At 41.0% G+C, this 13,817-nt stretch overlaps 1 protein-coding gene and 1 non-coding gene across 2 annotated transcripts in view; both read right to left on the reverse strand.

Moving 5' to 3' along the window:
• PLGRKT (plasminogen receptor with a C-terminal lysine) overlaps positions 1-13,817 on the reverse strand; it is a 54,302-nt gene that overhangs the window by 15,943 nt on the left and 24,542 nt on the right. The window lies entirely within an intron of this gene.
• LOC138787634 (U2 spliceosomal RNA) lies at positions 3,060-3,250 on the reverse strand. Its single transcript, XR_011362400.1, has one exon. It is a non-coding gene; the product is annotated as a U2 spliceosomal RNA (small nuclear RNA).

Consider the following 13,817-nt stretch of genomic DNA (forward strand, 5'->3'; position numbering starts at 1 on the left):
GACAATTTCCTATTGAATTTAATAAAGTGCATTATTACATCTAAAACGGCTGTATTTTTCCCTCAAAATTACGGCTATGTTTTACCTTAATTTTACTGTGTGTGAACATAGCCTAAGACTACGCTGTTGAATACCAAAATGAAGACAAGCTGACTCAATGCAATGTGACATATATAGAAGAAAAGGTCACTAGCTCTAAAAGTGATAGTGCTAATAAATTAGTCAGGAATAACCTATTGTGCATGTTATCACGACTGTGATTTACCTGATCCTAGCTGTCTCCTGACTTGACTGCTTAGGCCTTTAGCCCCTATTACACGGGGCGACATAGAGGAGCAAACGAGCGCTGTCAGCGCTCATTTGCTCCTTGTTCCTTGCCGGCGTTATTACATGCGTTGGCAGCGAGGGGATGACTGCAGGGGAGGCCGCAGGGAGGTACGGAGGGGTTGCCAGGATGATCGCTCATGTCTGCCGATCTTTGCCTTCGGATATAACGGACGAATACAGCTGATAACTAGCTGCATACTAGGGACAGATGGGATCACCTGAATAGCCCAATAGGCCGAATTCTACCATGTCTTACGCCTGCTTGCAGCCGTTAAACACGATAAATCGGGCACGGGAGGAGGCCAGGCCTCTCCCTGCCATGCCACACACCCCTGCCCGTCCATCAGGCGAGTGAGATGTATGCCGTGGAAAAGGAGCAGATCTTTGCGCAAACCTTCTTTAAACCAGAAGTACAACTTATAAACTTCTGTGTTCTGTAAAAAATATGGAGAGAGAGTATAGAAGACAATGTTATGCTCATGAGCAAATTGAAAAAAATAAAATAATGTGTCTCCATCTCCTGTAAGTTGGGAGTTGGAGCTTCCATGTACTGGATGTGCATCAATTTTAGTGCAAGATAAAAATAAAAATGCTACGCTTTATGTCAGATTACTGGCAATGGGCTTGATAAATTTCCCCGCTTGAGTCCCGCGAGGATTACAAAGTGACTAAAATGTAAAGGAATTGCCGCTTATTGCATTGTTGTTGTTTTTGTTACCAGCAAGGCCTGACGTACTGCAATTACAGAGGTCACAGCTTCACAAAAAATCAATACAGGACACAACCAATTTACTGGGCTTCCTTCTACAACAAGTAATGATTGCAATGGCCAACAAACTTACATCTTAATTTACTTGTGTGAAGACCTTATTTCTCTAGTTAAAGTCTGGCCAAAACAAAAATATATTGCAGGCAGGAAGAGGGACAAAATAAAGAATCAATACTTACCCATCCCCGTGCCCCCACAGAGCCTCTGATCCCAGACCCCCGCTGGCCTCCAGTAACTTCCGCTCATGCTATGTCACAACCCAACTCAGGAATGCTAGTCAGTGACTGGGACAGGACACTGCTGCAGTTACTAACTGACAGAGTGAACCCTTCCCGCCTGGGTCGTGACGACTGCGGAAGCTGGAAGAAACTGCACCCCTGCGGCCGTCAGGGCGCTAGTGACATGGCGCTGTGGGGGCACAGGGATTGTTAAGTATTGATTGTTTATTATGGTCCCGCAGACCCCTGACTGCAATGTCTCTTGTTTTGGTGGGACTTCTTTAATTCTTTGAGTGTACTTTAACCCCTTAAGGACAGAGCCTAAAATGGCCTTAATGACTGCGCCAATTTTCATTTTTGCATTTTCATTTTTTCATTATGATGCCATGAGCTCTGAAAGGGTGAAATCTTCAAGCTGCTATATTGACTACATGTCAGTAGAGTAGCACAAATAGTTTCATAGCTTACTGCATCAGAATGAATGATCTGGTCCATAATGAGGTCCTGTCTATAGTATACAGTCTATGCATGGACCATATATTATGGATGTGTAAATAGGGCCTAATCCTGATAACGCCAATATATATATTTTAGCACTAACTTAAAGGGGTACTCCGGGTGGGATATTTTAGCACTAACTTAAAGGGGTACTCCGGGTGGGAGGCCTCTTTCCAGTATCACAGGCTCCAGCACTGGGGCTGGCATCACACTGCTCCAGTCCCCTGGTATCCAGCCACTTACATCTCAGACAGGACTTGAGAAGTGACATTACCAGACCCACTCAGCAGCAGAGGCGGGACAAACACCCTACCCTGCGAAAAACTGAAAAAAGCCTCTAGCTCAGAGTACCTCTTTAACCCCTTCATGACCGAGCCCCGGATGTCGGGGTCAAATTAATGCAATGTTCCACCCTTTAGCGCTTTTATTCTTCCACCTACAGAGCTGGTTGGGGTGTCATTTTTGCGCCATGATCTCTTCTATTTGTTGGTATTATATTGGTGAAAGAAATAATTTTTGATTGTTTTTATTCATTTTTGCTAATATATATTTAAAAAAAAAAAAAAAGCAATTCTAGTGTTTTTCTTTTGCTTTTCATTTATGCTGTTCACTGTGCGGGAACAATAATGTTATATTTTAATAGATCGGATAATGCCGCACACTATGATATATAATATGTTTTTTGTTTTTTATTTGTATAATGAAAAAGGGGGTAATAAAAGTTTTTATTGGGGCATTTTGATATATTTTTTTATATGTTTTACAACTTTTTTTTTTAACACATTTTGTATTGCATATATAAGTCCCTTAGGGGAATCATATATGCAATGCTCAGCATATACTGATGAATGCTATGCCATAGTATAGCATTCATCAGTGTTATCGGCGATCTGTACATAGAGTCTGCCTGAGAGAAGATTCTCTGAACAGATCTAAGATCCGACAGGATAGAGGTAAGTGGCTTACCCCCGCCTGCCGGTACAAGTGATCAGGACCCCCGCAGCCATGCAGACAGGTCCTTGTCCTGTTACTGAGTACCTTAAACACTGCGATCGCTGTACATCGCAGCGTTTAAGAGGATTAATGACAGGCAGCTGCAGGACCACGGCTGTCTGCCATTATGCCCCGGCCTGGGGACAATAATGTGTGCAGGGCCAATAGCATTGAAACGGCCCTGCACATATTAAAACTCCTTCACAGCCAAGAACGTTTATATACGTTCCTGCTGCATGGGGTATCTTTTTTTTTTTTTTTGCACTGAACCTGGAGGCACTGCATTACCAGGTCAATGCCTGGAGAGGACAGAGCAAGCTCTTTTTCCATCTCCCTGTTCTAAAAATCCATTTAATATATGGTCCCCAGATAGAGGACGTATCAGATTTTAAACTGATAAGAACAGATACTACACTTGATCTTGGCCAAAAGGCCGAGAAGCGATGCATGGGGTATCTACAGCAGGAACGTATATAGCCGTATGGCTGATGTGAAAGGGTGAAGGGGTGCATCATAAGAAAGACAAACACCTAACACAATATATCTATTTATCTATACACACAGTTTTCTATTTTGCCTCAACATTCTTTAACTTGTTTTACAGAAGAGAATATGCCTATTTGCATCTACTATCTTGTGTGCTGAAACTACAGCTCTGAAAATGGCTACAAATATGAGCTAACTTGACAAACCTTTGGGTTAGTCTAAACCGGAATGTTCCGCATTTGACTCCTGGGGACTTAAGAAGTCTGATGCAGCCCTAGGGAGTTCTGATATGTTTGTATAGATATGGCCTTAAAGGGGTATTCCAGGTGAAACGTACTGATTGGCAGGGTGCCAAGCCGACACCTGCAATCATGATCTATTTAACACTGTATTACAGAGATGGCTAGCGCATCAGTAGATTCTGCCGAGAAAAAAATTTAAGCTGGTTTTGCAAAAATTTTTAGAGGTTACATTAAAGGGAAACTATTAGCAGGTTAAAAGAATCCAACCAGCTGTTATGTTTTTATAGGGCTGGGGATCCTCCGCTGGGCTGTTTGATCCTCCACTAGGCTGTTTTATTAATGTGCAAATTAGAGCTTGCTACTTTATCCCTCAATGCACCGATCAATCCACTTACTACCTGTTCATAAAAACAATTTATTATTATTATTTTTTTTTTACGAACATGACTATAAGCTATACAATTCTTTCCCTGGCTGCAACAATCTCTGGTTTAGCAACAACTTATTTTATTGTTTTACAATAAAGTTTGGAAGACCACAGATGGTAAGGCCAAAGCATATGCTTGGTCTGTTTGGTGAGACCCAGGCCAGTACAAGTAGTATGAGGTTTCTTGCATTACAGAATCAATTCTGTATCTATAATGGGATAATAGTCCAATGGGTATTGATACATTCATTTTTTTAAAACGACTGTACCATCAGTATGATGGGGCTTCGTTGATTATAATGGAGCCATCGTCATAGAGGGTGAGGGTTTGCTCCCACTGGGGCAAGCCGGCCTCCTCCAGTGCTTCACCCCTGTCCAGTGCCCAGGAATAAAACGGCGACGCTAGTGGGAATCGGGCCCAATTTAAAAAAAAAAGGACCACGGCACCATTCTATCCATGTGAAAAACTTAAAGCCAATATACTGATGGTGCATTCACTTTAAGATTCTTATTTGCTTTTAAATGGTAGGCTATAAAGTACAGACAGAGTTATAGAACTTTATAATGATGATGCTTGCATGGTTTGATATACTCACTTAATATAAAAGGGCCTAAATAATTCCAGATAGTGCAGATACTAGAAAGTCTTATTTGACAGAAAGCATTTTATTTTCATTTTGTACTGCGCCTATTTCCACTCACTTATCTATCTAAGGATGACTGTTCTGAGTGACCACGTAGGCTGGACATCTGTGGTTCAGGAATAATGAAGACAAAATGTGAACAATTGCCAGCGGATGAGATCAAATTAGCAGGACCCGGATAACGATCGCGGTGACACACGCGGACAAGCAATTATTTTGTGCTTCGCAGAAAGTTGACACAGAAAGTGAAGAATTCTCCCACCAATAAGAATCTGTGAACTTGCAGAGCTTTATATGGAGACACAGCTTTTCAGCGCTAATAACTTAAGAATGTCACCTCTGGTTTCAGGCTCTCTTCTGTTCGTCACTGTTACATCAACAAATGACCTTTCCATTTCTAGCTAGTGCAAAACAGGTATATTTGTATTTGTCTGTGTTCAATGACTTTTACTACTATTGTTAGGATGGACCATGGGTGTAAAACCGGTTCCCTCAGGAAAACTAGAAGTCAAGATTTCAGTAAAACTACTGTATGCCACCTAAAGTTCAAACATGAAAAATATTCAGGAGATGACACCCAGAAGATATCATGATATATACTACTTTCTGCTAATGTAGATAATAATACAGTGTGAAATATAGCTGACCTTACTAGTTTATGGCACACAATCTATAGATGGTGCAATTATTGGCTAGCTAGCTCATTACATAGCAGATGATAGTACCATAATGAACAGCTGGATGCTTCAGTAATCGATTGTAGAGGAGGGGATGGTACTTTAGGAGGACAGGGGGAATAGGCTGGAGGAAGGAGAAGATGAGTAATATAATGAGTACTCAGTATAATGAGTACTAGAATGGCAATAAGATTTCCGGTCCCTAACGAATTACGTGGAAATCAGCAGCTAATGAGAATAGTTGTAAAACTTAAAAACTTCTACAGTGCCTCAGAGCCCAATTGTGAATGCTGCTAGCGTGCACATTATCCTAGAGTTCATTCATATGAGTAAGGCAAGTGTACTTCAGTGAGCCTACACTTACAAATATAGAACTTGCAAAATCATCAAGTTTCTAATATGGTGTAAACATTATAACCACCCTGTTTAAAAGCAATAGACGGCAGAGCATTAGTCTTCTTAAGGTCAAGCTGTATGGGGACCGCTCGGTGAGATCGGCAGATGGTTCGCAGACCCTTTTCACGGCACAAAAAGTAAGTAGGCAGGCTGTACAAATGATCCTTGTATCATTCGCGCAGCCCTGGAAACTGACAGTACGGATATGTATACATCTGTCCTTAGTGAAGAACAGAACCGGCACTACCCGTATTGCTCTGTGCTGTGTTGACACTGGGCGTTGCCATAATCTTGTAAACACACTGGGGTGCTACTCTCGAATAGCGTAAAGTCCGAATAACACACAAAAGATAAAGATGATGAGAGGCACTCATCATTTAATGTCGTTTATTTGTCTTTAACATTGCATGCTTGCAGATCATGAGCACGTCAACCACGAGATGGTTGGTGTCCTCGAGGTTTGTATGCATAGAATGTACCCTGTATGTTAAAGACAAATAAACCACACTGAATGGGGAGTGCCTCTCGTCATCTTTATCTTTTAAGTATATATCTGTGCTGTCAGTTTGCAAATCACAAGCAGTGTATACATACAATTTATGCTGCTTGTGATCCAACTCTCCTGTCCTCCAGCCGCTGGCTGTATTTATTCCAGACCCGCCTCCTCTGGCTGTCAATCATTCTAGGGGAGGCGGGGCTTAACCTCTTAGGGACATATGCTGTACACGTACGTCATATGTCCCCAAGAGGTGTTCAGAGGGGGGCCGCGCCGCGACCCCGCACTGAACTGCCGCGATCCCGACTGCTATCTGCAGCACGGGACCGTGGCTATTAGCGGGAGCGGCCCGATCACCGCTCCCGCTAATTAACACCGTTGGATGCAGCTGTCAAACATGACAGCTGCATCTAACAGTGTTAAATGCAGCCCATCCCTGGTGTCTAGTGGCGGATCCCCCCCCCACGATGCGATTGCGGAAGGGCGATCCCTTCATCATCGACATAATGACGCTGATCCCGGCTCGGTATTCCAATGTATTGGCCTGCAGCAGGCCAAAGCAATAGAGCACAGATCTCATGGATTGGTGCTGTGTTATACAGCTACACTGATCTCTATGAGAGATCAGTGTAGCTGTATTAGAAGTCCCCCAGGGGGACTTCAAATTAAAGGGTAATTGAAAGAAAAAAGGGTTTCCATTAATAAAAAGCACCCTCCCCTAATAAAAATTTGAATCACTGCCCTTTTCCCATTTTATTAATAAAAATAAATAAACAAACGTTTGGTATTGTCGCGTGCGTAATCGCGCAAACTATTAATTTATCACATTTCTGATCTCGCACAGTATACGGCGCAAACGCAAAGACCCACCAATCGCGCATTTTTGGTCACATCAAATCCAGAAACATTATAATGAAAAGTGATCAAAAAGTCGCATATACGCAATCAAGGTACCGATAGAAAGAACACATCATGGCTCAAAAAATTACACCTCAATCAGCCCCATAGACCAAAGGATAAAAGAGTTATAAGCCTGGGAATAGAGCAATTTTAGGGAACTTTTTTGCTGTAGAGGGTTTTGTTTTTTTAAAAGCCATCAAATAATATAAAAGTTATGCAAGTTGCATATCGTTTTAATCGTACCGACTTGAGGAACATGAATAACATGACAGTTTTTCCATAGGACAAACAGCGTAAAAACCCCAAAGAAAAAGAATTGCGTTTATTTTTCAATTTCACTGCGCACATAATTTTTTTCTGGTTTCGCAGCACATTTTATGCAAAAGTTAAGTCTGCCATTGCAAAGTACAATTAGTGACGCAAAAAATAAGGACTCATGTGGGTTTCTAGGTGAAAAAAAATGCAAGTGCTATGGCCTTTTAAACACAAGGAGGAAAAAGCGAAAATTGGCTCCGTCCTTAAGAGGTTATTAAAGGGGTACAGCAAAAAGTTTTTTCCAGTAATTGAAACAGATTACAAAGTTATATAACTTTGTAATATGCTTCAATCACCTATCTGCTCCCTTTCCCTATCTTTCCCTCCCCTCAATCCCCCACCAGCAAGTGAAGTTGACTCCAGGCTGCTCTGTGGAAGCCATATTTGACCCGGCCAAGATCTGTTTCTCTTATGGCTCTACTAGGCATTGCTCCCACCTAGCCAGAATCCTGCTCTACACTGATAAGGGGCAGCACCCCGAAAAAGCTGTATGTGGATGGTTACCTGGCCTTGGTTTTTCCCTTGTCATTACATTGACTTATAGGGCCACTTAATATGGTGGTTTTCTTACAGGAGCCACCCCTTGGCCGGGTCCTTGCCGGAGGGATATCTGGCTAGTCCTGTGTTTCGATACTCTTTGATGAGGCTCCACAGGCTCTTCTTTTGCATATTCATGTTTCCCAGGGGGCAATGCACCTAGGACTTTACTGTTTTGAGCGCTTTCACTAGAAGCCGGCAGTGTTGTCGTTTGGCTGGTCTCCCTGAGATCAGCGATCTGTTTCTCTTATATTTTGACAGTGATATCATCAAGAGGCAGGCAGGTCTAAGCCCTGTTAAGCCAGCCTCCCTTTGTCAGATGACTCAGGTTGCTCAGCTCTGATTGGCTGAGTAAGATGTAAGCCATCGGACTTCCGGTTCCGGCGCGTATGGGATGGCAGCAGTGTAAGTGAGCTCCTCCACCCTCCGCTCATAATATCGCTCCCCGCTCTGACTCCTGACATTACCGGCCCTGCCGGACCACATCTCTGACTTCTCTAAGAGCGGAGGAGTCGGAGGCACCACTTCATTAAGCGGGGAACCAGTTATACACCTCCCCATAAGCCCTCCTTCATTTACCTCACAGCTCTGTCACAGGGACACCTAAGATGGCGCCGACACGAGGTGCTGCTGCTGAGGCACACACAGAGGAAACACATACCTCACAAACCCCAGTGCCGGACCTCTGTGACACCATAATACCAGGACTAAATATGTCTTGCAAGGCACTGGCAATTCAAGTGTCCAAGATGATATTAAATGACATAAAATCCTCTCTGGAGGCCACTATAGTTTCCTCCCTAGCAACCATACAGGGAGATATAGCAACGCATACCTCACAGATTACTGAACTTCAGGAGAGAGTCAGCTTGTTAGAAGATGAAATACATTCTACAAAAATAAAACTACAACAGAATATGAATGTCACAGCTTCATTGCAAACAAAGACTGATGATCTAGAGAACCGCTCTAGGCGCAACAATTTATGTATTATAGGTTTACCTGAATCCATTCCAGCCATGCAATTACATGCTATATGTTCTCTAGAAATTCCCCAAGCCTTGGGTATCCCAGGTCACATTACTGTGGAAAGAGTTCACCGTGTGGGACCCCCACCAGCCAAACAAAAGCAAGATGCAAATAAAAAAGGACAGAAACCCAGACAAGTGATTGTCAAGTATCTGAATTATAATGATAAAAACAACATTTTACAAAGCTTTAAAAAATCTACAGTTGATGTTACAATTCGTGCCCACAAAATCCTCATGTTTAATGATTACTCCGCAGCAGTGGTTCAAAAACGTAAAGCTTTTGCACACATTTGCTCGACATTGGTAAAAAATCAAATACGATTTGCTCTTCTTTATCCTGCCATACTGAAAGTTTTCAAATCGGATGGTTCAGCCTCTCTTTACAGTTCTCCTGAGGAAGCCATTTCTTCCCTTAAAGATGTAAAGTGTCTCACTCCACCTATTCAAGACAAGCACAAGAGACGACGTTTGGATGGTCCTACTGACACGGTAGAAAAAATGGAATGATTATGAACTCCATCTCTATTCTGTTGGACGCTATGCTGCTCATTAAAACTGAGTATTATTTCTCTATTTAGCCCTATATATGTTGACTAAATACTATATTAGGGACACCTTGTTACTACATTATTATTTTCTTTAGTCTAGGTAGTAATGCATTTGGTGGTGTGTGTGTGTCTATGTGTAAGTATGTATTTATGTATGTATATGTGTGTGTGTGCATGTATATGTATGTATATGTATAATTCCACCTTGTATGGTTTTAGGTTTAAGTACAACTTCTTTAAGTACTAATCATTATATACTGGCTCTTCCTTTTATTTTATTTTATTTATTTGCTTCCCTGTGACAATTCACACATTTCTCAGGAGGGTAGGGATGTGTATGTCTTTAATTTTAATATATACTCATTTAGTGGAGCGGAGGTTGATGTGACCTCTCCACCAGTTATTTCTTTCTCTTTATTTCTTCTCCATAATGCGGAGTTTGCGAATGCTCCGAACATTGGACAATACGAAAAAAGGGAAGTCCACATCTCACTTTATTCGCTTAGTTTATATTGTTAACTGTTTTATTCTTAGGTATATCACCTTTAGTTTGTTTGAAAATGCTACATGCTATCCTCTTTTTCTGCCTGAAAGGGTTACCCACTATGTTATTGTGCTTCCAGGGTCTCTTCTTAACACCTCCTCTTCTATTAATATTATATGAAATTAATCACTTGGAATGTTAAGGGACTACGTTCCCCATCTAAGAGGACTTCTATACTGAAACACCTTAAGAGACTTAGGGCCGATATAGTATTATTGCAAGAAACACAATTAACTGAGTCGGATTATTTCAGACTCAAACGTTTTTGGGTGGGTGCAGTTTATGGTTCACCAGCTATTAACCGTAAAGGCGGGGTAGTTATTCTTACACATAAAAATTTAGCCTGTACGGTATTATCTCAATATCAAGATGATGAAGGCAGCATATGTCATCTTCTTATTGACACTCCAGCGGGCAAATATAGCATATATAACGTTTATGGTCCCAACACTCAGAGACCTGATTTTTTAAAAAAAATTGGAAAATCTCATTCTGCAAGATGACAATAATCTTAAAATAGTTGGTGGAGATCTAAATACTGTTCTTAATACAACTGAAGATAGAAAAAGAACTAAGACCCCTACTGTATATACTTCATCAGATAATATTTTATCCAACTTCCTTAATTCTACCTCTATCTGAAATTCATGATATAGTAATTTCGGATCACTCCCCTGTTAGTTTACAATTAAGAGATATTTTTCAGAAGGGATCCGATATTATTTGGAGATTTCCTTCTCATTTAGCTAGTGATGAATCATTTATCAAACTATAAAAGAAATGGTGGTCAGACTTTTATTCTAACAATGCTGAACATACACAATCCCCAATACTTTTCTGGGAGACTGCAAAAGCAGTTCTAAGGGGCCAAATAATTTCTTATGTGGCTGCCCAGAAACGTGAAGCACGTAAAAACTATCTTCAACTTTCCCAAGACCTGCGCTCTACATACACTCTTTTCCTGTCTTCCCCTACAGATGACAATAAATCTAAATGGACGGCAGCTAGACAAGCTTTCGAAATTGCACAGGAAAAACTCAATGCTATATATAGAGATCAATACATATCCCGTTTATTCCGCTATGGTAATAAATCAGGGAAAATGTTAGCTAACCTTGCTAAAGGACGTAGACCTACTACACATATCCCTGCTCTCAAAGATACAGCGGGTAATATACAAAAAGATCCTAAAGTCATATCACAACTTTTACAACAATTTTACCGCTCACTATATTCCAAAGATAGGCTTGATCTAGCTGCTGGTAAGAACTTTCTAGAGTCATTAACTCTACCTTCTCTTGATACACCTTCTCTTGATTCTCTCAACTCCCCAGTCATATTGAAGGAAATTACTGCCACTATCTCTACACTTAAAAATAACAAAGCTCCAGGCCCTGACGGCTATAGTGCGGAATTTTATAAATCTATGTCTTCTGTCATCTCCCCCACTCTTCTTTCTACTTTCCAAACTATTCTGACTGACCATCACATGCTCCCCTCGGGAGATACTGCATATATCAAAATACTACACAAACAGGGGAAGGATCCGACATCTCCTAATTCGTACAGGCCAATCTCCTTAATAAATGTAGACCTAAAATTGTTGGCAAAGATTATGACCAATAGATTGGCAGACATCCTACCATCACTAATAGGCAGCCATCAAGTTGGCTTTATAAAAGGACGTTCTGGTGTCACTAATATAAGAACGGTACTAGCGGCCCAGTCTGGTGTCCAATCTGGGGGTCGTTCCAGCCACTCTCCAGGTCTGTTGGCAATTGACACCGAAAAGGCTTTTGATAATATCAGCTGGGAGTGGCTGGACATGACCTTAACAAAATTTGGTATCACAGGTCAATTCAAAGATTTTATTTCCACAATATTCACATCTCCGAAAGCTAGAATTCATACCCCGGGTTTCCTTTCAGATAGCTTTCCCTTACAAAAAGGTACCAGACAGGGTTGCCCCCTATCCCCTCTATTGTTCAATTTGGCGATGGAGCCTCTTGCTAGATATCTTATTTCTTCTGACATTTTCTCAGGCACAGGGTTGGTTCCCAAATCATCAAAGTTACATGCTTTGCTGATGATACTTTAATATATTTAGATAACCCAGATCTACATGTCCCGGCAGTATTAGATGCCTTAAAATTTTTTGGTTCCTTCTCTGGGTATAGAATCAATATACATAAAAGTCAACTTCTTTACCTAACTACACATAAGAGGTCTACTTCGGGTCCTGCGGGGGTCTCCATCACTAAATCCTATATTACTTATCTTGGAATCCAGATTGGCAGAACTCCCTCCTCACTATATTCCCTGAACTATCGCCCTATAATTAAGAGAATAAAACAAGATCTCCAGAGATGGGAATCTCTACCATTGTCAATTCTAGGCCGTACCCACTTAATCAAAATGATGTGTTTTGGAAAACTGTTATATCCAATACAAACAATACCCCTTTTACTCAAACATTCTGACGTTTCCCTACTCCAATCATATTTCACTAAATTTATTTGGCAATCAAAGAGACCTCGTATTGCCTATTCCACTCTCTGTCTCCCTACTTCTAAAGGTGGCGCTCAATGCCCAGATATTAGATTATATAATTTAGCCGCTCTCTTTCGCCATGCTAAAGATTGGATTATAGACACGTCATATTTCTCCAATATTTTAATTGAGAAAGCTTTAGCAGCACCTTGGCCTTTACCCACCCTGCTACATGCTAAATTACCAGAACTACCCCCAGAAATTAAGAGAAGTGTTATCTTTAAAGACACCATTGCCACATGGAAGGCGATACGAAAATTATATGGTTTACCCTTTTGCCTATCGAAAAGATTTCCTCTGTGGCATTCACTACTTTACCCACCTGACTCAGACAAATTAGATTACTCAGAGTGGCAGAGTGCACATGTTTCTTCTGTTGGGGATCTGCTGGATACTAATTCCAACACTTTCTTATCATGGGATATCGTCAGAACACGATTTAAATTGTCTTCATTTCATTTACCTCAATACGATTCTATAATTGAATTTCTTACTTCCAGAGTACGGGACATAGCAGAAGCAGAAAGTGATATAGAATTTGATAATCTATTCCCAACACCACCGGTTCATAATTCTTTATCACATACATATGGAGAACTTAGATCACGCTCTCAAAAGAATTTATCTAGACAAATTTTTTTTTAAAAATGGTCCTTCATAATTTTTTCAGAGGATCTGACCCAACAAATATTGAGAGGATCTCAACTAGTGCATTCTGCCACTCCCAATGTGGTTCTACGTGAAATACATTTCCGCTTTATACACAAGGCTATATATGCCTTTAATATTCCTTTTTCCAACTCCCACACTGCTCACAAACAGTTGCCCGAAATGTTCACTTCCTAAAGCAGACTTGTTTCACTGTGCCTGGGCCTGCACGCTAGTGCAGGAATTTTGGGACTCTGTGCGGCTCTATCTTTTGTCCACTTGGGGCCATGCCATACCACTTCTCCCTCTTAGTTATCTTTTTCATTTTATAGATATAGACTCTACTACTCCCTCTCCTAAATTACTTACTTCTAAAGGAATTCATTTAACTCTATTAGTTTCCCTGAAATGTTTATTAAGACACTGGATACTGGATACTCTACCAGACATTTCTGAGGTAATCTCCGCTCTGAAGGAGATCTTTCATTGGGAACTTTTGGATGTATTGCGCACCAAAGAAAAATCAACAAAAACATTTATGTCCAAATGGACACAATTTCTAATTCATGAT

Source organism: Dendropsophus ebraccatus, chromosome 3 (genome assembly GCF_027789765.1).
Source record: "Dendropsophus ebraccatus isolate aDenEbr1 chromosome 3, aDenEbr1.pat, whole genome shotgun sequence".
Taxonomy (NCBI): Eukaryota; Metazoa; Chordata; class Amphibia; order Anura; family Hylidae; genus Dendropsophus; species Dendropsophus ebraccatus.